The sequence below is a fragment of the Drosophila takahashii genome, chromosome X (genome assembly GCF_030179915.1).
Source record: "Drosophila takahashii strain IR98-3 E-12201 chromosome X, DtakHiC1v2, whole genome shotgun sequence".
Taxonomy (NCBI): Eukaryota; Metazoa; Arthropoda; class Insecta; order Diptera; family Drosophilidae; genus Drosophila; species Drosophila takahashii.
In genome coordinates this window covers 17008971-17031555 of record NC_091683.1, presented here as the reverse complement: position 1 = coordinate 17031555, position 22585 = coordinate 17008971, and the positions used below count along the sequence as shown (strand labels likewise).

Sequence of the window (22585 nt, the reverse complement as noted above, 5' to 3'; positions counted from 1 at the left end):
AGCCACATAATGACAAACGCCGCGTGGAAGCGAGATGGCAGGACAGAGAGAGAGAGAGAGGGAGATCCAGGTCGAGACAGACAAAATGCCTTGTTCCAGCTCGAGCCGAAACGAGGAAAAGGATTATAAAATACGGCAGAAAAAAAATGAGTACTGAGTATTTAGTTCACCGAAGAGACAAATACCCTTTTAGGCTTTTATAACACGAATATAAAATATTTTTTATATGTTCATTTTGAACTCGGGCCTTGAAGAACTTTTCTTGACCAAAAATCTGGCGCATGAAAAAAAAAACTTTAAAATATCAAAAATATCTGAATAAGAAGATTATTAAATAAATACTTTCAGAAGTATTAAAATTAAACATTCGGTATAAAACTCAAACTACAAAATAAAAACTTTAGAATATTTAGTATTAAATCAATACCACACTTTTAATACTAAACATCTAGTACATTTTTTGACTTTACGAGTATTGAAGAAATGCCCTTTGGAAAGGGTATGGGCTAAAAAAGAAAACATTGACTCGGGGCACCATCGACAGCGGCGTCATTTGGCGTGCATAGAAACCGTTAGTCCGGCCCTCGGCAAAATACAAGTAAATATATCCCAAAAAAAGGAAAGAAATAAAAAAAATGGAAAAAGAGGAACCCGGCTCTCCGCCCCGAATGTTTGTACTTTAAATGACATTCCGCAGTAAATTTCACGTTTATAGCCGGCACACAACAAATAAATATCAGGCGTTCGGCGGCAAGGCGGCAAGGGCTGCCAAACAATTGAAAGTGGACGAAAGACGAAAAACGAATAACGCAAAAAGCGGATGAGAACGAGGATGAGGGAATCCTGCTGTCGTCCTGCTGCCACCAGCTCAGGATCAGCAGCTCCGACCAGCAAAACAATAAAAAATGATTGCACAAAATAATAAAATAGCGGCGGAGGACAAAGGAGCGGCAAGAGCCCTTCTCGGCGCTTCTCATAAATTGAAATGAGTGAGAGCCATCGTCGTAGGATGCCGGCAATTCGGAGCTCATGCCGAAAGCGGTTATAAATCCACGATATGTGCAATAAAAATGTTAGGAAAAGCTGAAGTTTTACTGGCAACTGGTAGTACTAGAATTTTACTAGATAAATAGTATAATTAAATATTGAAATTAAAATATATATGTATATGACTTGATATCTTAGTGGTTTTCGGGAATTCTTTCCCACCCATGGCCACACGCTTCCTCAATAACTCTGTGGGCCAACTGGGAGTCAGGGTGGGGCAATCAACTATTCGCTTGGCCACCGACTGAAGAACTGAAGAACTGAAGTCCTGAGACGAACGTATCAGTATCAGCGGCACTTCATCTTGATTGACATGCGCATTGAGAGCGTTGACATAATGATGGACAGACCTGATCGCCGGCTGGTCTGCGTTGCTTGATCTGGCCGCTGGATTCGGACTGGACCCAAAACTGGGAACTGGAATCTGGGAGTTGGGAGCTGGAAGTTGGGAGTCGGCGCTTGGAGTTCGATATGCGTAATGAGAGGAGCCGCGGCAGTCGCGATAGCGGTGATTGCGGCCTTTAAGATTTTCCACAATATCAATTTTCATTGTTTCGGAGGCCTGGGACCCCCGTTTTCAGCCCCCTCTTTTCGCTTTGTCACTCACGATCTGTTCCCGATCGGTGCGATCTGCCCTATCTGCGATGACATAAATAGACGCCAATTAAATGGGCCCTTGATGGGACACGTTTTTGGGGTCCTTAAACTTGCGAAAAGCTGACCAAAGTTTTAAGCCATTTTTGGGAAGCTATCTAGAGGTAAGAAATATTTCTAACAGCCTTAAATAATTTATGAAAATATTATAGAATTATAAAAATATAAGGTGAAAGCAAAGGCGAGCAAATATAATATTTAAAATAATATTTATTAAGCAGAATACTAAGTTTAATCTTTAAATTTTTAATATTTATCCAGTTCAGATTCACATAATTTTTTTATTTATGTAAGTATATAATAAATAGGTTTAATTAATTTTAAATATGTAGGTGGAAAAAATAAAACACTGAACTTGTAAAGTAGAAACATCAATTTCGTTTTTTCAGCTTTGTGGAACTTGAAAAAAAATCTGTTTTTGAGCTTACTGTTTGCTGTTTATTTTTTTTGTTTGTTTCGAGAACCGGAATTGTGGCAGCCACAAAGTAACAGCAAAACGGAAATAATTTTACAATAAATTATATCAAAACGAGTCGTCGTCGCACACCCACAGCCACGCAAATATGACACAGAAAGTTCTGAAAGGCGGTGGAAGAGAGGGAGAAGGGGAGAAAGGACGAGAGCGGGACAGAACCAGTTTCTTGAAACTTTGCGAGACATAACGGCGTCTGCCAAAAAGGAAGCAGACAAAGTCCAACAACAACCGAGGCCAAAAGCCACAGTCGTAGGCGGGAAAAGGGCAAAAAAGTTGGGGGAGGGGAGAGGGCGTGGCGAACCGAATTGAACAGAGGGAGGACCCTCGAGAACTTTTGTGGCGACAATTTCCACGACTTTTCATACCCTAGATTAATTGAGCATTCCGGCAACGAAAGTATTATAAAAATCCATTAATTAAAACTTATCCATTAAGTAAATATTGGGTAGAATAATAATAGTTTTATAGATATACAAGACTTTTACGTTTTATAAAAACTATTGATATCATTCCTGTAAATAATCTTATTTTTTAGAATGAGAGGTTAGGTGGGAGCCCTTCTCGGCGCTTCTCATAAATTGAAGTGAGTAAGAGCCATCGTCCTACGATGCCTTTGTAAATCCACCGAATAGAATTGAAATTGCTAATAAATATTTGAAATATTTTCCAAGGGAAAAGTAAGTCCCAAGGGTATTCGGCTGAAGTTTTCGAAGCCAAGCCGATTTTTTGCCTTGCTCATTTCAGTCTGTTTTTGTGACATTCGGCCTAAAATGCCGGGACCTGTCGAAAACTTTTTCATCGACTTGCCGGAATTGTGAGTGGGTGCCAAGGTAAGAGTTTTTCCGCTTATCGTCAACTGGCAGGGAATTCTTTGTTGTACTTTATTTTATTTTACTTATTTTTCGTATCGAATATCGAGGGATTTGATGATATGCAGGCAACCAGATGGTGTAGTATTTACACAAATCTAACATTTAATTGGCTGATAGTCAGGAAATAGAAAGAGATAGTTACTCGAAAATTAATAGATACTTTGTGTCGCGAATTAGAAAGAGAAAGATTCCAATGATCTATAAATAAAAATTGGGAATTATAATTTATAATAGTTCCCAGAATATGACTTCGCCCTGCTGAGAATTGAACCCTGAATTGCCGATCTATAAGCAGAACACTTAACCACTAGGCTATCCAGCACCATAGAACACGATTACATATTGTGTTCAACTTGAAGATTGCCGTTATATAAATAGATTATATAAATAGATCCCTAAAAAATAAATCTATTATGATCGCAGTCGGTAGGATTCGAACCTACGCTCCCAGAGGGAATCTGATTTCTAGTCAGACGCCTTAACCGCTCGGCCACGACTGCTTGGTGGGAGGGTGTCGCGAATAGAATCTCAAGAGGTGGCAGAAAGCTAACCGGCTTATAAAATCATTGCAAATAGTATCTGAGAGATACGTATTTTTTATTTATTCACCTGTTTCTTTTTGTCTGGTTTTCCCAAAGATATGGTTCTTAAGACCATTTATTTGCTTATTAATAACTGTTTCTAAAAATAAAGTTCCCAGTGATTGGCAAATACGATAATTTTATGATAAGATACAGCTGAATGAACTACTAGAGACTCGAACTTTATTTACTTATTTATTTCCTGATTATTTTTTAGCTATACCTACTTAAGCTACGTCTATTTTTCATAATCTACATTTATAATGTTTGTCATTTATGTGAGAATTAAATGTTTTTTGTATGGGAATCAAATCAGATTTAAATATAACCCTTTCCCGTTTTGGCAAACTTAATTCAAATTTATTGGTTTGCCATTAAAGTGGGATCGTAAACCTATTTCGTTAGCTTAGATATATGCATATCCCCCCAATTTGCCCCACCTATCAGCTGTCTTTCGATGTCTGGTGCTTTGTCAGATTTTCTTATTGCGTGCTCTTAATGACACGGCTCCAATTAAAGCGGCGCACATTGTCAAAACAGCCGCCAACGAATTGAAATCAAGACGGGGCCCCACAACACCAACAACAAAAACTACAGCAACAACGAACTGGCGCAAGTTGAAAGCTTCAATTTACCACCCATTGTGCCTTATGGCAACTCTGGCAGATCTTTGGCAGACCCAAAAGACAGAAAGGAGACCACGGCGCATGCGCCCAGTTCCCCTTTTCATTTTTATTTTTATTTCCATTTTTATTTGTATTTTATCCCCCAATTGGGATATGCAAAGATCGAGAGAGAGCACCTGTTGCGGGGTCCTGAGGGGATTAAGCCATAGGGATTGATGCACTAATAAAAATAACAAATATATTTTACATAAAAATAAATAATAATAAATAATAAAATAAATAATAAATAAATAAATAAATAAAAATAAAAATTTAAAAAGTCCACAAGCTCAGTAGTAAGTTTACGATTGCTTCAGAATAAATGTATAATTATTATGATTTATTTATAATGAAAACTTTAGAAATACACACATACTTTATTACGTCAAAATTAAAAATCTAAATAATTTGTGAAAATAATATTTCCAGATTTATTAAAATAGTTCTCTGAAATTGTTTTACTTTTTTTTTGGCAAGTGTATTTGCGAGTAGAGAGGGGTGTGGGGGTTGTATAAAGTTGGTGGCGCGTGGGTTAAGCAAATTTCTTGATTTACGTTTTGCGGTGGCCAGTTGACAGGCAACGCGAACCCCGAAAACACCAGAAACACCAAAGTCTCGAAGTCTCTGGAGGCCCCGAAGCGAAGACAGCGGTTCCCCTTGATCTGGATTTGGATGTGGATGCGGACTGAGAGGACTGGGGATCTGTTTATGGGTTACATGCATATGGGCGACCCCTGTTACAAATTTTACAGCTAAGCAAATCGCTGGAATTAATTGCCCTGCGATAAGCAGGTGCCCCTTCAACATTCAATTAAGTTGTTTGCCGGATTGCAGGTGCAAGATGGAAACCCTAATCCATTTTTTTCTCCCTGTCCCGAGAAGAAGGTGCGAAATCCACGGCACACGGCAGCCGAAAAATATAAAAAAAGCCCCTCTTATGTCCGTTACTCAGAGGCATATCCACATAAATCGAGAGCCGCCGGATCCCCCTGTACTTCGAGTGCCTGAAATCCAGGACAGCTGCCCCTTTGCCACTGAGGTAGTCGCATTACTGGCACATTTTGCCCAGGGGCCACGCAATTTATGGATGCGATTAAAGGGGGGATTTCGGGGTGCAGCACGCGTCCCTTTACTATATAGTATCCATATCGCTGGGGCTCTTAACATTCCCCGATATCATCCGGGCCACATTCCCCAGGTCATTCCCCTCGTTGTTACATCACTTTTTTGTCAGCATAAATCGATTTATTGGTCTCCTTTTCCCCCGAAATTGTTCACCTTTCATCATTAATTTGTGTTAACTCATTTTATCCAAAAATGTTTGATATCAATTTTTGATAAATCGTAAATCGTAAATCATATTATAATTTTTCATCTTTTTCTGTGTCTTTAACCTATAAGAATTAGTTTTAAATACAAAAATATTAAATTAAATTCCTATTTTTGTCAAAAACCAAAATCCCCAATTTAAAAAAGTTAACAGTTTTTTGACCGAAACAATGGAAATATTGATAATAATATGGATTGTCATACCTTTCGGACTTCGTTATTGAATTTCCTACCGATTGGCATTTAAGTCTTGACATTTTAATTATTTTTAATTTTCCGCAAAAAATCATGAGGTACCCCCTTACAAAAAAATTAAAAAATGGCGAAAATTTTATTTTTCGAAAATCACAAATAAAAAAATTAAATATTGGCAAAAATTGTATTTTTTTAGGATCACCCGGAGACTGTCATGGATTTATTTATTATTTTATTATCTGTTCAACACAGTATGTATGTTTGGTGTAAGACCATTTTTGGATAAGTTATACCAAAAAAAGCAAAAGATAAAATTCATACCTTGACTATCCTCGATTAAGATCCAACTATTTAACGGTTGAAGTGAATATTCTTGAATAGCAACGCAGATCCTTTCTCTTTCCACCTGTTTGACTTTCGCATTTTCCACGCAGACTGCCTTATCTCATCTGCATTTGGTTATCTTATCTCGAAGCCTAATTTGTGCTCCATTTTATCACCCTGCCGGCCTAGCAAATCATCTTCCAAGATTCCTCGCCCACAGGCTGCTGCGTCAGTGTTTTCCCCCGATTTTCCTTCCTCTTTTTTTTTACTGATTTTCCTATTTATTGAAGGCATCGACTGCCAGAATGTCAAATGCACGCAACACCAGCCAAATGCCATTAGCTTCTCCCCGAGTTTCGCCCACTTTCCGCTGGCCAACTTCACTCGGCCTTTCTCTTTCTCCGTCACCATCTCCATTTCTATCTCTGTCTCCGTCTCTTTCTCTGTCCCCATCTGCCGTCTCTTTCACGCGCCGCACGGCCCATTACGCTGTCCATTTGAGTGGTCATTATAGTAAATTTGATTTGGACTTGGCTGCCTTGCTCAAGCTGGAACACTTGGCCCGGCCGGATCTTCACTGGAAAAACTTCAAGGATCGTTTCATAACATATCTTATGGAACCCACAGGAACAACAAACTCAAGGTGACTTAAAATGATTTTTTAAATTAACATAGTAGAGTAGGAAAAATCGAATAAAATAAGAAAATAATAATAAAATGAAAAACTATTAAATACAAATTTGCAAACGAAACAAAATAGTTTATTTTATTTTGAAATAAATGCAATCTTACTATAAATAAAATGGAATAATAATATAAATATATACAAATCCCTGCTCACTGTAAAAAACATTGGAAAACTTAAGATAAAAATAATTACCATGTTAGAACGCATTTCTCGCAGTGTAGAACAGCCTGGGCCACATCATCAATAGCCAAGTGACACAGCTGGAGTGGCCAGGGGGAGTGGGGTGGAGCAGGGGCGCCTGGGCTGGGACATTGAGAGGGGGAACGGGGCTGCGGCTGAAATATCGAACACGTAGTTAATCAATCCATTGGTGGTCCGAAAACACGACGCGCCAGCAATTACTGTTAACTGGATTGTTGCTGTTACCATTCCTCAGCCTGCTGTACGCACTTATCACCATGGGCGGCGACGGAGGGTGGCGGAGGGGGGAAAGGGGCGACCCGGCGAATGGAATTGCCAACTGGCAACGTGGGCGGCAACATCTCTCACAGTTGGCAACATTCTATTTTCCAATTCTTCCGAAGACTTCGTCTTCCTCTTCTTTTTCCGAACCACTGCAATTAACAAAAGAGCTGCAATTAAAACGGTTTCTGGGCCACATTTCATTGATGACAAACGATTTCTTCGAAGTAATTATATTGTTACATTTAAAAGATCCAAATAAAAAGAGAAAATATAAGAATATTTTTGAATTTATATATTGTTAAGATCAAAAATGAGTAAATGTTGAGAAATATGATATACAGAAATTAATATTGTATTAATTAAGCTCTGTTCATAAGGGGTTATTACCGGGTATGTAGTTTTTTCCTCCACTACATACCTTCATATCTCATAGACTGCCCTGCGATTAGATTAGTTATGCCTGGCTAAGCAAAGACGCGGATTCCGATTCCGATTCCGAAGAGGCGGCACCTTGAAAAGGAAAGTGGGCGTGGCCAGGTGCACAACATAATTGCAGGGGCGTCGCGGGAGGGGGGTTTTAAACACTTTGCATACACACGAGCGACGGGCCTTTGACTGCTTTGTTGTCGCGTTTCGCATAATTACGCGCAAAGCTCAATTCTAGACTTAATTAAAATTATTAATACCAGAGGTGGCCCAAAGGGGGGTTGTTGGGGGGTTGTGGGCTGTGGGCTTGGCCATGGAGGCGCGCAGAAAATGCGTTCAGGCGGCCGGAACTAATAATGCCGTGCATGCAAAGCGGCTACTGCCCCGTCAGCGATGACTGCGTGAGTTGAATTCGTGCTAGAGATGGCACTGCTGCACCGAGAAAAAATCTGTTGTCTTTCCAAATATATGCATACTATTCTGTAAAGAAAAATGGCAAAAACTGCTTGAAATCTAGAGTTGCAATGGAGTATTTGTTAAAATTAAAATAGATTTTTAAAAGTTCATAATATTTGTGCTTTTTTTGTGTTTCAGTCATTTGCTTAGGTTTTAAAAATCTAATAAATACATTTAATATTTATTATTAAAATATTTTAATTAGTTTTCTTGATTTAAAGTTCTTAAACAAAATTAATGAATCTGTAAAAGGCTATTTACATATTAGGGCCAAAGTGTAGGTGTGATTAGTGTATTTGCTCAAGGGTAATTAAGAACTTCTTCTATAAGTCGAATATTACCAGGCCTTTTCCGCCCACATTTGCATGCCATCTTCAGGCCTTTCTTTCTCTCCACTCTTCTGCAGATCATTCTTCTGGCGAGTTGCAGGCTGCAGGTTGCAACCGGCAATCAGCACGCAATTGCGAAATGTTTGCCTAATAGAATCCCATGTGCGCATCGCAGCTCGCATGCAAATTGCGAACAATTATTCGAGGAAATATTTTTTGTGGCCAACAATTTAGGTTTAGATTTTCATATTTGTGCGGTGGGGCAGCTCACAGCTCGCACACATCGTTTTTATTTTTAATAGAAATAATTGCCAAGATTGGCAAGAGCAAGAAAGTGGTCAAGACTCGCACCTGGCGAAGATCGCAAATCGTCGAGATGTTCGCACTTCGTAATTTGCGGCTGTGTCGCCCCATAAATTTGATGCCCAATTATTGAAATTACATTAGATGTGTGCGTAATTGCCCGGCAACATTCACTTGCAGCAGTTTCGGTTGGAAAACGGAAAATGGAAAATGGACCCTGGCAACATCGGGTTCGCTTGTCCAATTAACACTTATGTCATCAGGATGGCCGGTGGATCGTTCGAAAGTGCGATTTTCGCCTTACTTACTGCCCGATAATTGCGCTGAGTGGGCGTGGCGGAATGCGTTTGCCAACCAGCAGTTAGCCACATTCAGTCGCAGATCGACTGCAATTTTCTGTAAAGTAAAACGGAAGTGTCGTACGAATAATGTTCGCACATTGCAAAAAATGTTAGTTTGGATTTTTACAAGTCAAATTATTTTTGGACTTAAAAAAAATATATAACGGCCAATAAAAATTTAAAATTGTTATGTTGATCGTTGAATAAAAGTTCTTAAAACAATAAAAAATTTTAACAATATGTTTAATATAGTTCAACGTCCCACCGTCAGGTGGCGTTCGCCCAGCCTACCATACAAAAAAGGAAAGAGAAAGACAACTCGAGCTTGTTTATTCATTAGGTTCTGCGGAAAAACGTGTTTAATTTGTGACAAAACGAAGCGAAAACGAAATCTCCCGACAACTGACTACAGACTACTGACTCATATCAGTATCGGTGGCATCTTCGACTCAGCCGCGGCGGAGGCCCAGCCTCCAATGGCATTTTATCCACGGTGGGGCAATAAAAATTTATGAAGCCAGCCAGGGAGAGAGGACAGGGTTCAAGCTTAACCCATTAAAGGCCAATGATCGTAATAAACGGGCAAGCCAAGAGCTACTTACCAAAGTAATTGCCCTGGGAGGCTTTTAATTTGTAATTATAAAGCCGAGTCGTCGTCTTCAGTCCTGTTAACTTTTTTATTTATCTGTTAGGGCTTTGGTTTAATTTAACTTACAATGAACATTTGCTAACAAATTTTAAAGTTGTTAGTGTGTATAAAAAAAAAATAAAAGGTTAAAAAAAATCATATTTTTTGTTGAACATTTTGAAACAGATCGTGTGATTTACGAACGATACTCAATGGGTTAAGCCTGCGGAGGGGGTGTTTTTGGGACTTCTTCGATGGTGCGTACAACTGCGTCAACTTCTGAGGCTGCTAAATTAATAAGAATCGGGCGCATGCATTGGAAACTCGTTTCTCAACACAGCCCACAGCCCGCCCCCCCAACCACCGGGATTCGGCGCCCCTGGCTTGAGCCTGATTCGAGTTTGAGCCTTGGCAGATGTCACGACGCGCATTGTCAAACAAGCCCGAAAAAAGTCCAAGCCAGGCCAAGAACAACAAAAGCAAAAAGACTCCAAAAATACAACAACAACACACACTCGTACACACAAAAGCTGAAAAACAAACGCAAAGTTTGGAACATTTTTTCGCTTGGCAGCCACCAAATTGTAACATAAATAGACTGGCAAAAGTTAGTTAGTGGAGTTGAGGTACACCGTTAAAAAAGGGGAAAATTAATGGACGTTTTTGTATATTTAATTTTAATTTATAACAATGCATACTGCTTTGTGAAGAATTTTAATCAACAAAATATAAGGTTTAATAAAATATTATTATTGGTTTGATAAGCCCATTTAATATTTGAATATTACAAAATTAAATGATAATTAAAAAATACGATTTTATGAAATATTTTTTTTTGTTTTTCATTATATTTAAGGATGACAAAATATAAGATCTTCTATAAAATATAATTGAAAATAAATTATATATTTTCCCCTGTGGATGAGTAAGCACTTCTAGGGAGAAGGAATAGTGCCAGGGACATGGGTGCGGGTGATGTTAAGGGGGGGTGTTGGAAAGGGGGGTTGTCTCCTCCAAATGCTGCTGCACATGCGCAACAGCAACAGCGACTGCTGCAACAGCAACAGCAACGTCGACGAGAAAAGTTCAACATAGCTTGTCGGTCTTTGTGGCGACCATGAAAAACGTGACATTTTTATGTTGCAAACTTTAAATCTTTCATATCAGAAAATGAAATGTTGCAATGCAATTGACTGCAACAGCAACAGGGGCAGCAGCAACAACAGCTCTGGCATTTCCAGTAACAACAACAGCAACAACCATTCATGTGCACATGTTTCTCAGTGCTTTGGCATTTTTTTGTTCTTCATCTTTGGTTTGGGATTTTCGTTGGCTGCAGGTTTTGCATTCTGCCGGAGCTTCATTCGAATTAATTTAGCAAAAGACAATTGTCAGTACTTTCCATCTCATTTTCAATGGAGATTGAAAAGGAAATAATTAAAGAAAGGTGAATCGATGTTTTAATTTTGGGATATTCGAAAAATCTTGACCGAAAAATCTATAAAGTAAAACATAAATTTGAAAATAATATTAATAATACGATTTAGAATAGCTTTTATTATTTAACGACTTGTTATTTATTAAATTCGAAAAAAGACAAGCATTTAAAACTATCAAGAAAGCTACCTCCAATCCAATACCAAAAAAACCTGTGGATTAAATGAAAGAAATGGAAGCAACACAAACACATCTTCCTTTGAGCTGTTATTAGTGCAGAAAAAGCGAAAAACGAAAGAGGCTTAAATCAAAGGTAAAGAGCGGATAAAGTTGGATCAAAAATGTGCACAGAGCCAGTGAAATTTGCTCCCTTTTCCGTTCACCTTCATCAACTTGCTGCATTGATTAGCAATTCAATGCAGATGAAAATTGGGAATCGATGGAGTGGGAAGCTGTGGGTTCAATTCGGGCTTTCCTCTGTCGGAGACATTTAAATTATGCTGGCTTTTTTCGTTTCCCTATTTTCTATTTTTTTTTTGTGTTGTTTATTGCGGTACATACATATGTATTTTTCGGTTTATATCCCGGGCCCCACGAGCTGTTCGATTTTGGTTGGTCAGCGCATCGACACGCATCTATATCCATATATCCATACATCCATATATCCATATGCATATGCAGTACACATACGCCCTGTGGGCCCACCATCCACCCTCGCCATACAGTTTCTGCTGATTTTTTTCGTATTTTCCTTTTTAATTACAAAGGGAAACAAGAAGGATGCAGCACTGTTTTCTCGCTCTCTGTATATATTTTCCGGTGGGTGGCTGCTTTCCTTCCTTCCTTTTTTTGGGGGGTTTCACTACTAGTTTTTGGGTGGTTTCCGCTCCTCTGCAGTGGCAATAATTCGATTAGTGCTCGTGTCTATTTTCAGCCTCCTCTTGCTGTCCATTTTTTATATTCCGAGCCCCCGTTTTCCTCCCATTTTTTTTGTTGTATTTTTTAGAATTTTCCCGGGAAGAGCTCTTGCTGCGCCCAACAGTTTTTCCAGCTTTCTGCTTGTTTTGCCATTTTGCCCACCCATATTTTGCCTTTGTTGCCCCGGCAAGGATGTTGCATTCTGCGCTGCAGGACTCTATCGAAGCGAGGACACCCGCGCCTGGACATTGGTCATCATTCATCAAAGTGAAATGTTGATTTAGTGCCCCGAGCTGATGCCACCAAAAAAATAGGAAAAATAGAAAAAAAAATGGAAAACAGAAAACAGAACGTTGCAAAAATGGGCAGCCACCAATGGATGTTGCACCTCCCTTTCTTTCTTTTTTTAGGGTGGCTTTTAGGGTGGCTGAGCCTGGTGGCGCCATTTTGTAGCCTGCCGCCGACTTTGTTGTTGCAGCATGTGATGAATTGGTGCTGTTTATTCGACTGCAAACATAACCAGCATGTGCAGCTGGGGGCGGAAGGGGCGGAAGAGGCTGAAAGGCGGGAAAAGCGGGGGGCGTGGCTGTGGGTGGGCCAGGCGGTTTAGCTGCTTCTTGTTATGCTTTTTGATTAGCAGCGAACAGAACAGAAAAAAGAAGAAATGGCACAAGAAATAGAAGAACTCGGAGTAGAAAGCAAAATTAAAATTTTCCAGGACATGTGTGTGTGTGATGTGATGTAAAAAATATGCAAAAATTGAAAATCAGTCGACGGGGAAATGCTCTTTGGAAAAATTAAGAAATTAGTAAATTTAAATAAATTATTAAAATATATATTCATTAGTATTTAAATATTTGAAGGGCAACATACACCTGGAAAAATATTTGTAGCATTTAATTAAAGCATTAAAAGAGTATGTAAATATTTGAAATACTGTGTGCGAATGGGAAATATTTGTAGCATATTATTAATGTCTGACTTTTAGGACGTATGACTTTAATTTCATTCTTCTAAACTAAAAAGCTTTTCTTACGTCCCTTTTTCTGATCCGCCGGTTAAATTTAAAGGTAGGTTTGAAATTTTAAAATGTCAGGGAATTTAGAGTTAAAAGCATTAAACCATTAGTAAATATTAAATTAAAATACATTTAAAATATTTTTAATTCTATGTTAACTCTTTGACTCAAAAACTGTAATCTCTTAATCCCCATGTTGTTTCGCCTTTTCAATGGACTCCCATGCGCCTGATACTCTGCAACACTGCCCCTATACTCTATATTTTTTTCGCAATGCAACAAATTTTTTCCCTCCATTTTCATTTTCATCCTTTCTTTGTCCACTTTTTTTTCGGTGTCCTGTTTTCCGAATACGTGTGTGCGGGCTCCCTCGCTCCTTCGCCGGCCAATCAGATCGGCGGAGGCGGCCGCATGTGAGGGCGTGGCAATGCAGGGCTATACCGATATCGAGCTATAGATGCCGCAGATGTTGGACCCCCTCGATGGGGTCCCTTGGGGAGAGGAGGGGGTTTAAAAAAAAGGAGAACCGATGACGAGATGCTGGACACATTTACATGGGAGTAGGGTAAAAAAGAGGAAGGGGGTTATTTGACAAGCTCCCTGGCATATTGATTGAACACTGCCCGCATCCACATCCGCATCCGCAGCCAGGTGAAGTCCACCTTTTTCGGATTTTCCACGGATTTCCCTTGTTTCATGTCCATGGCGAGTTCTTTTTAATTAACGCTAATTCCAATTACATATTTCGTTGTTTGATTTCGTCGGGTCACCGATTGTCGCTGCCAGGATTTAGATATACAAGTATTTCTGGTCAGGACAACAGGGAATTTTCCCAGATTTAAAGAGAAGAAAAAAATAGAACAGGAACGGTTAATCGCTGCTAAATTCCTAAAAAATCTAAAATAATTAAAATCATTATTTAAAATCATTTTTGCGAAAGATTCATATTTTTTTTTGAATTTTTCCCATTTTATTCGCTTTTCAGCAAGTTGTAGGCGCCATAAACTCGAGGATCGCTGGGGATCGGCGTGCAATGCGAATGACATTCGTTGCACTATTTTTTTGTTTTTTTTTTTTTGGTTGCGCTGCTCTTCTTCGCGTTGTTGTTATGCATTCCAATGGCACTGGGGATCGTCGAAAAATGCGCAGATTTTCGTTCAGGAGGGGGGTGGAGTTCTTCTCGGGGGGAAAAGGGGAAAAGGGGGTGCGGACAAAAAGCGCAGGCGGGTGGGCGCCGTTGGCCCCATCGCGAGAGCCAAGAACGTAAAGCATAATAAAAAGTCGTGCCTTACGTGCAGCAGTTGGGAACCCCCTCCCCTCTCTCGCCCACCGCCTTAACGCCCCTCCCACTTCGCCCCCGCCACCCCCTCATTCCACCCACTGCGACCTGAAAGCAGTTGCTGCACAGGGTATCAAGGGTATCTTCAATCCCAGTCTATTGTGTAAAATATAATATATATATAATATATAACATAAACTTCTTTGATTTATTTATTCTTTAAAATATTATATATAACCAATTGGAAAGGTGTTTCCTCATCGAAATTCTCATAAAACCTTCATAAATATTTTACGCGAATTCTTTAGCACTTTTTCCGGTAGGTTCATAATTTTAAAACTTTAAACAAATTTTATACAATACTTTTGAATTTAAGAAATTGATTTTAGCCATAGATATAATATTAATATATTAAAAGACACATTTTATAGGTATTTCCAAGTCGCTCGCTTTAATTTCTTCTATAATGCACTCTTTGCTGTTGTCTTTTTTGTTTTTTTTTTTTGGTTGCCTAAGCAAAACATTTTTAGTGGCTATGGCCAGAGCCCCCTCGCCCCTGCCCCGTGCGCCCCTGCCACCCCCTCTGCGATTTGCTGTTTTTCCGTTTTTTATGAGCGTCTTAAGGGCACGCACGATTTTTTGTGATTTTTGCGTGGCGCGTTTCACCGCGGCAATGGGCCTGGTTCTCAGTTGCAGTCCGCAATCGTTTTGGCCCCGACTTGGCCAAGGAAAAAATAACGAAAAACGAAAAAGAGGAAAACCCCCGACCGCCCCGCCCATGTGCGTTATGTGGCACTGATTACCGTTGGCTGCAAAAGCGAGCAAAAGGTCAGCGAAAAGCGCTTGAAAATGTTTCCTGGGCATCGCTTCGAACGCTCCGAACGCTTCGCAAAATTGAATTTAATTTATTTCGCAGTCGACGCTGGCAGCGCAATGATTACGATGATGGGCAGCGGATCGAGGGACTTTAATTAACCGAAATGCTTACAGCTTTCATAGCTTGCATCTCATTTCCCCGTATTTCTGTGGTGCTTTTAATGCAAAAACCATGTTTGGGTTCGGTCAGTCACTAGTTTTTCGTTCCTAGGTGATTGCACAGTCCCTGTAACATTTACTTCTTATTCCAAATAAATTCGACACTCGACAGCAGAACAAAAGTGTGGCTAAGGGAATTGGCTTAAAGGCAATCTATTATATATAACATGCGCGTATCCACGGGGGGTGATATGGGTGATATATTTTTGTCAAAAACCAAAATCCCGAATTTACATCGAAAAAAACAGTTTTTTGACCGAAACAATGGAAATATTGATCCAAATATACAATGTCAAACCTTTCTGAACTCGTTATTAAATTTCCAATCGATTGGCATTTAAACATTTGTGATTTTATTTATTTTTAATTTTTCGCAAAAAATCATGGGGTACCCCCTTATAAAATAAATCAAAAATTGGCAAAAATTTTATTTTTCCAAAATCACACTGAAAGTGTCATTAATTTAATTATTTTTTTCTTATATGTTCAAAACAGTATGTATTTTTTGTCTAAGACCATTTTTGCCAAAGTTACAGCAAAAAACAAAAAGAAAAAAAAAAAATTTTTTACCACATTTTTTTAATAATCTTTTATTTACTCGGAATAAAGCACTCAAATTTTTCTTAAAACTCGAATATCTTTACTAAAATGATGTCTTTAATATTATTTTTTAACAAACAAAGTCTAAATCTTACAAATTTTAATCAGCTTATATTAAGAGAAATGATTTGAGGCTTTCGAGTTTCGTTGGTCGAAATTGAAGGCCTTTGGGTCTCTGGTAATCCTGTTGGTACACCTGCCGGGGACAGAGTTGCTAAGAAGGTTTAGGATCTGTTTCAGGTGGGGAAGCTAAGGGAAGGGAATGTGGGCGGAATGTGTGTGTGGATGGGCCGTTTCAGTGCCGGTATCTGGGGGCTATACGACAGTACAGCAAATGTGAATTTAGTTGCCACCAAAACTGCAATAAGCCGGCTAAAGGGGAGCCAAGTTTCCAGGGGGAGAAGTGGCAGAAGGACTCCGAACAGGACAACGTCATTGCAGTCATTCGGTTGCCCTTACCGCTCACAGCTTTCCGCGTCTCTCTCATTTTCGACCACACGGAAAAAAAATATAAGGATAGCTATGTTACCTATTTCAAATTCATAGAAATAATGTTTATTTAAAAACCCATTTTACTGGAATATTTCTTTGATATTTTTGAGATCCTCAGATTAATGTCTATATAACTAAAACGTACGAGTAACTAAAAAGTACGAGTTTTATTAAACCGAAATTAAATACAAATTGTATTTTTAATTATTATTATTATTGTATTATAATTATTGTATTCACTGTCATAAAAAATCTAAGTTAATTACCAAAAAAAATGTATGTATCTTAACTAAAATACTTCACTTTTCTCAGTGAACAGGCATTGTTGGTCCTTCGAGCATTCTTGTAATCCTGTCAGAGCACGTGTGTGTCCCACCCACCCCTTCCTTGCTTCACCACCAAAGCGAAGCTGGAGTCCTTGCATTTTATTTTCGTTTATCATTTATTTACTACTCAATTTTTCTACTACTTTAGTCGCGTTGCTCTTCGGGGGAAAGGGGGTGGTGTGGCTGGGTGGGTGGTGCAAGGTGGGTGGTGCGGCCCAAGTTTATTTCGTATGCCAAGTAACGGCAGCTCAGTGCAGCTGTTGTTGCACGCGACTTTATCCTTCAAATGTCCTTGCGTGCGTTGCAAACGCCGACGACCATTTTACGTGCCACGGCTCCAGCCCCCCAAACCCCCGAACCCCCTCCCTTAGTGCCACCCCCTTGGCCTGTGGATTTTAATGGCTGCAGCAGCCCTCGGGGAGTCCCCGCAGTGTGCAGTGCATCCACATCCTTGCATTCGTGATGCGGCCGGCTTGGCCCACCGCCTTCTTGTGCCCTTTTGTCCCACAGCCCCACAAAATCCACGGGAAAAAATAAGAAAATTTCCAAAAAAATATATTATAGGATTTAAGCAACATTTCGTTACAATTGCTAGTAAAATAAAAAAATCAAGAAACAAATTTTAATTTAACATTTACATTTAAAAGAGAAGTCCTTGTTTTGGTCATGAAAAAATTATGTATACGACGAGGTGTCCACTACAAACTCGTAAACAAATTCCTGGACCAAAAAATAGTATATTTTACCAAGTATATTTTATTAAATATATTTGGTATATATTTTAAAAAGAATATTTTATAAAGCATACTTCATAAAGATATTTTTATAATGCATGTTTTATCAAATATATTTTATGAAACATATTTTAAAAAGTAAATTTTACTAGGTATTTTTAGGAAAAATATTTAATTTAATTTATGTTATAAAATATATTTAAATGAACTATTATTTTCTCCCTGTGTTGGCTCCTCGTCGCCATTTTAATTTTGCCTGCTGCACAACGTCGAATTTTCTAATCTTGTGCGGACTACGGCTCCCCAGTTGCTGCCTCGTCCTCGTCTGCGTCCTTCTCCTGCAGCTGCAGCTCCTTGTGGCTCCTCTTGTTTGTTGCTCTTCGGTTCGGGGGTCGCAGCATTTTGGCGCCAGAGGTCGTTTAGAGGACTTTTGCCGCAGGCCTTCTGCTCCCCGCCATCCCATTTCCCGAATGCCACCTCACCTCGCTCCCTTGCTTCCCTCTATGTGCGTGGCTCTCCCTCATCCTGCGTCCTTCGTCCTGCGTCCTTCATCCTCCGCCCAAGATGGATGACGTGTCAGTGGGAATTGATGATGCTGGGGCTGGCCAGAAAACAAAAATGGCGGCTTCCTGCAGGAGAAGCAGGGGGCGTCCCTCCACCTTCGTTCGGCCACGAGGCGTATGAGTGATGCAGCTCTGGCATCCAATCCCAATCCCCAATCCCCAGTCCTCCTGGCCACGATGTCACCCACAGCCGATAGCCGAGGGAATCTGGAAGGCAAAACTGCCACAAAATCCACATCCCAAATTGAAGGGGTTTCAATTAATCTTTAGAGTTTTAAAATACCAAATCGATCGAAGGAAATATTTTAAAGTTACCAAATATATTATGGATTAGACTTGTGATTTAAATACAAATTGAATAAATTTAATCTTAGTAAAATGCAAATAAAGATCCTTTATTTTAGCTTAGAAGCTGGATTAAATTCTATATTTGATCTATAAATTGTTAATTTGACAAATGGTGCCATTGGCAGATGATTTTTTCACAATCTTAAGACATTTATATTTGGACATCAAATTTCTCTTTTATTACCAAAAATTCTATCGCTCAAGATAAAACTGTAGAAACTGTCAGCAGAGGTTGACAGACCCGGGTCATCATTTTGGCCATCATCATCGTCCAACCTAGCAACCTACGAACACAGCTCCGTGGAAACTTTATGGCCAGGAAAACAATTTGACGATCGCCTAGACGGCCACGAAAAAAAGACTAAACACTGAACAGCAAGACTTTGCTAGCCGGCCACAAAATCCAATCACAAATTGCCAGCGTCGTTCAATGTTGTTGTCGTGGTCATGGGCACAGCAACAACAGCAGCAACAGCAACAGCAACATCGCTGCACAGCGACAACATGCGGCAAGATGTGCCAAAAGCTTTTTCGCCCAACTCTCTGGTCCGATTCGATTTCCCACTCGAGTGGTGGAGCGAAGCCCGCCCGTTGTTCAGTTCCTCGTCCTGTGTCCAATGTTGTTGCTGGACTCGCCATGGTGCCATCGTGTTGCTCCGGGGACAAAGCAGCAACAGCAACAGCAACAACAACGGCAACCTGCGATCATGGGGCTCATGTTGCGCGCGCGTTTCCACTCACCTGGCGAGATTTGTGCCAGCAGACAAGTGCGACATGATGTTATGTGTCAACAGCTTAATTCGCAGCGAGACGAGAGAGAGAAAAGTCGGGATCGGAATGGGTACTGGGCACTGGGAATGGTACTGTATACCATACAAATAAATATATATATATATATATATTTTGGAGGATAGAACGCGTCGTTGTCGTCGCCCCGTTGTCCAAGATCCCAATCTGAAATCTGAAAATCCCAGCGAACCGAAACAAATCCCAATTGCCAGCCCCGAAACGCACACAATTATTTATTATGCTCCGTTTCTCAAGGTGTCACCGCAGTCTCAGTCTCAGTCGCATCCCCAATCCCAATCTCATCCTCATCCTCATCCTCTTTCCATTTCTTCGGGAAAAACGTGGAAATACTGGGATGTGAGACAGGGGACATGGAACCGAGTGAACTACATGGAGTTCTCTTCTCGGCGAGGTGACAGCCCAGTCAGTTGGACAATGACAAGTTGGTCAGGAAAACATTTCCCCAGATTGTCTGACCCAAAAACAAACTTTATTTTAAAAATCTAATATTTTACCTTATATATGATATGCACAGCATACAAACGATTTTATTCATTTTATAGAGCTTTTTAAGAAAATCATCTTAAAAGTTAAAAGTAATAAAAAAATAAATTTTTACAAAATAGATAAAATAAATAATAATACAATTAAAATACTTTAAATTTAAATCATTAATATTCTGTTATAAATGCAATTAAACTTCCTTAGTTTACGATTCTTAGGTTTAGCAAAAAACCCATTTAAATTAAATTAAAACTCAACAACTTTAGACGGAGAATAAACAAGTAGTTTCAACCCAAATAAAGCAATAAAATGAATGGCAGTAGTTCCCCTGTTGGGGATCCAACATCATATACCAATGATCTTTGGGTCCTTTCCTCTCCTCCAGTATTTTACCTCATCTTTCCTTCCGAATCGCCATCCTTCCTGTCAATTGCCTAATTAGTTGGCAACATTTTTCCCACGCCCACGCAACTCGAACTGCTGAGCCACTTGTCTCCCACAAATCGCAATGATCTATGGGGAGAGAAAGAGAGGACCAATGGCCTGGCGAAAGAGACGGGGATAGGTCATGGACGGACCAAATTTGGCAGCTGAAAGGGGTGACAAGGAGGGAAGACATCAACATCGAGCCAATTGCTGGGGAAATCAAAGCACGCTACTTTTGAGCCAGGAAAAAAAAACAAAAAAAAAGAGTAGACAGAAGACTGCGCGAGAAGAAGGAAGAGAAGATCCGTGAAGAGCGGAGAATCGCGGAGAGCCAACAATAAAACTCATAAATCAAATAAGACAAAAGACTCGGGGCGAACGCAGGACACGAAAAACGAAAGCTGGCGTGCGTCGCTCGCTGCCACTCCCCCCAAGCCCCGTGCACTGAGAGAAAATCAGGGAAATCCAATATTCAATAGGAATAAAAAATTTGTTCATACAGTTACTATGAAAGAATATTTTATTTATTACTTTCTCAAGGCTTTTAATACATTAAATATTAATATAAAGATTTAAATTTGATTTAGTTTAAATAATAAAATATATCTAATATAATAATTCTTGGTCCTGGTTTTTTAAGAGATATTTGCTATCACTTGAAATAGATTAAATAATCATTAAAGGGTTAAAAAGTAATAAAATCATAGTCCAAGGGCTCTAAAAATATTTTTGTAATTTTAAAATATATTAAATAATCATAAAAGATTAAAAAGTGAAAAGGTTTCTTGGCCTCCTAATTTTTTTGCGACTGCACTTCATCGAAAAGGCAGAACAACGCAATATTGAGCCACGAACTGCGAACAATGGGAGCAAATAACTGGCAGGCATTTCGCAGTCGCAGTTGCACTCGCGATCCTAGTCCACATCCACATCCACATCCACATCCCCATCGAAAGCCAAGACGAGGCTAAAAGCTGGCGAAGAAGACAACATAGACGTAGACATGGACATAGATGGTCTCCAGATGAGTCTCCCAGCGATGAAACACGAAGCGGAGGAGCAACATCCATCGACCGCCGACCGCCAACCACCGACCACCGAGGCAGCAACAGTTGCTCCGAGTAGTCAGCGATTTTCAAGGTAAGACAAACACCTGGGAGAGGGATGGGGAGGAAGGGATTGACATGGCCAAAACGCCAAAACGGCAATGGGGAGCCCGATCAATCGAATATCACGAACTCTGGATACACTTGAGGTTGAAGTCTGAAAGGGAAGGAGCACGGTAGCTTGAAGTTTAGGTTCCGGTATCCCAAAGAAATTTTTGGAAATTTTCAGCAACACAATATTTAGTTATTTAGAAAGAGATATATTCATTAATTATATCCTTTTTTATCAGCAAAAATAATTCTTAAATGAACTATTAAAAAAATATTGTATACCTTATAATTCCAATAAGCTTTAGCATTACAAAAATTACACTATTACACAATTATTGCAATAAAGAACTATTCGAGCTATCTGTAAACCTAAAAAAAAAATCTTATTTGATTTTAATTTTATAATAATAATTAAAGATGTTCTTTAGAAGCGAGAATTAAGAAGGACTGTTGTGTTCATCAATATAGAAGCCCCGAACTCAAAGCTCATGTGCAATTCAAAGCAACCTCTGACATTTTAGAGAACAAAAGTCACCAAAATGATGCGCAAGTGTCGCCCCGAAACCCAGAGAAAGATCGAGGGCAGAGGACTATGGGAATGGGCATGGTAATGGTAATGGCAAGAGGAGGGGGAATCGGGATCGGTCTCGAAGGCAGGGTTTTCGGTGGATCCAGAGTCAAGGGCACTGGCACCGGCTGCGATTGCGATTCCGAGTGGCCAGCGACAAGATGAATTTCCAGCGTATTTCGCTTTGTTACTTTTTGGTTTCATTTCGGTCATGGGACCCAGCTAGATATATATATATATATAAATCTCTATATATATAGTAAATATATAGAAAGATTTTTTTGGGCGCTTCGTTACACAAAATCACGAAGCGGATCGTGCACGACTATTTTGCGTGAGCTGAGAGCATGATCAGCACTCGACTTGGGTCCTTTTAGTTGGCTTAGGCCCATGCAGCTGCGACCCGTTTGCCGTTTGCCCAACTTTAACTTCGATTCCCCCTAGAACCCCTTTACCCCAATATATGTATATCCCCCCAGCGATTCACACTCCTTCGCCTGCGGACTGGCACCTTTTGGGCTTTTGACAGTTTAAATGGCAAGAAATAGCAAAAACGAGAGCCACCAAATTGGTTCTGTAATTTGAACTGGCGAGGATTTCGGGTCGCCAACCT

At 39.7% G+C, this 22585-nt stretch overlaps 1 non-coding gene across 1 annotated transcript; it reads right to left on the bottom strand.

The window, feature by feature from the left end:
• Positions 1-3466: 3466 nt before the first annotated feature.
• On the bottom strand, positions 3467-3548 carry TRNAS-AGA (transfer RNA serine (anticodon AGA)). Its single transcript has one exon. It is a non-coding gene; the product is annotated as a tRNA-Ser (tRNA).
• Positions 3549-22585: the final 19037 nt, after the last annotated feature.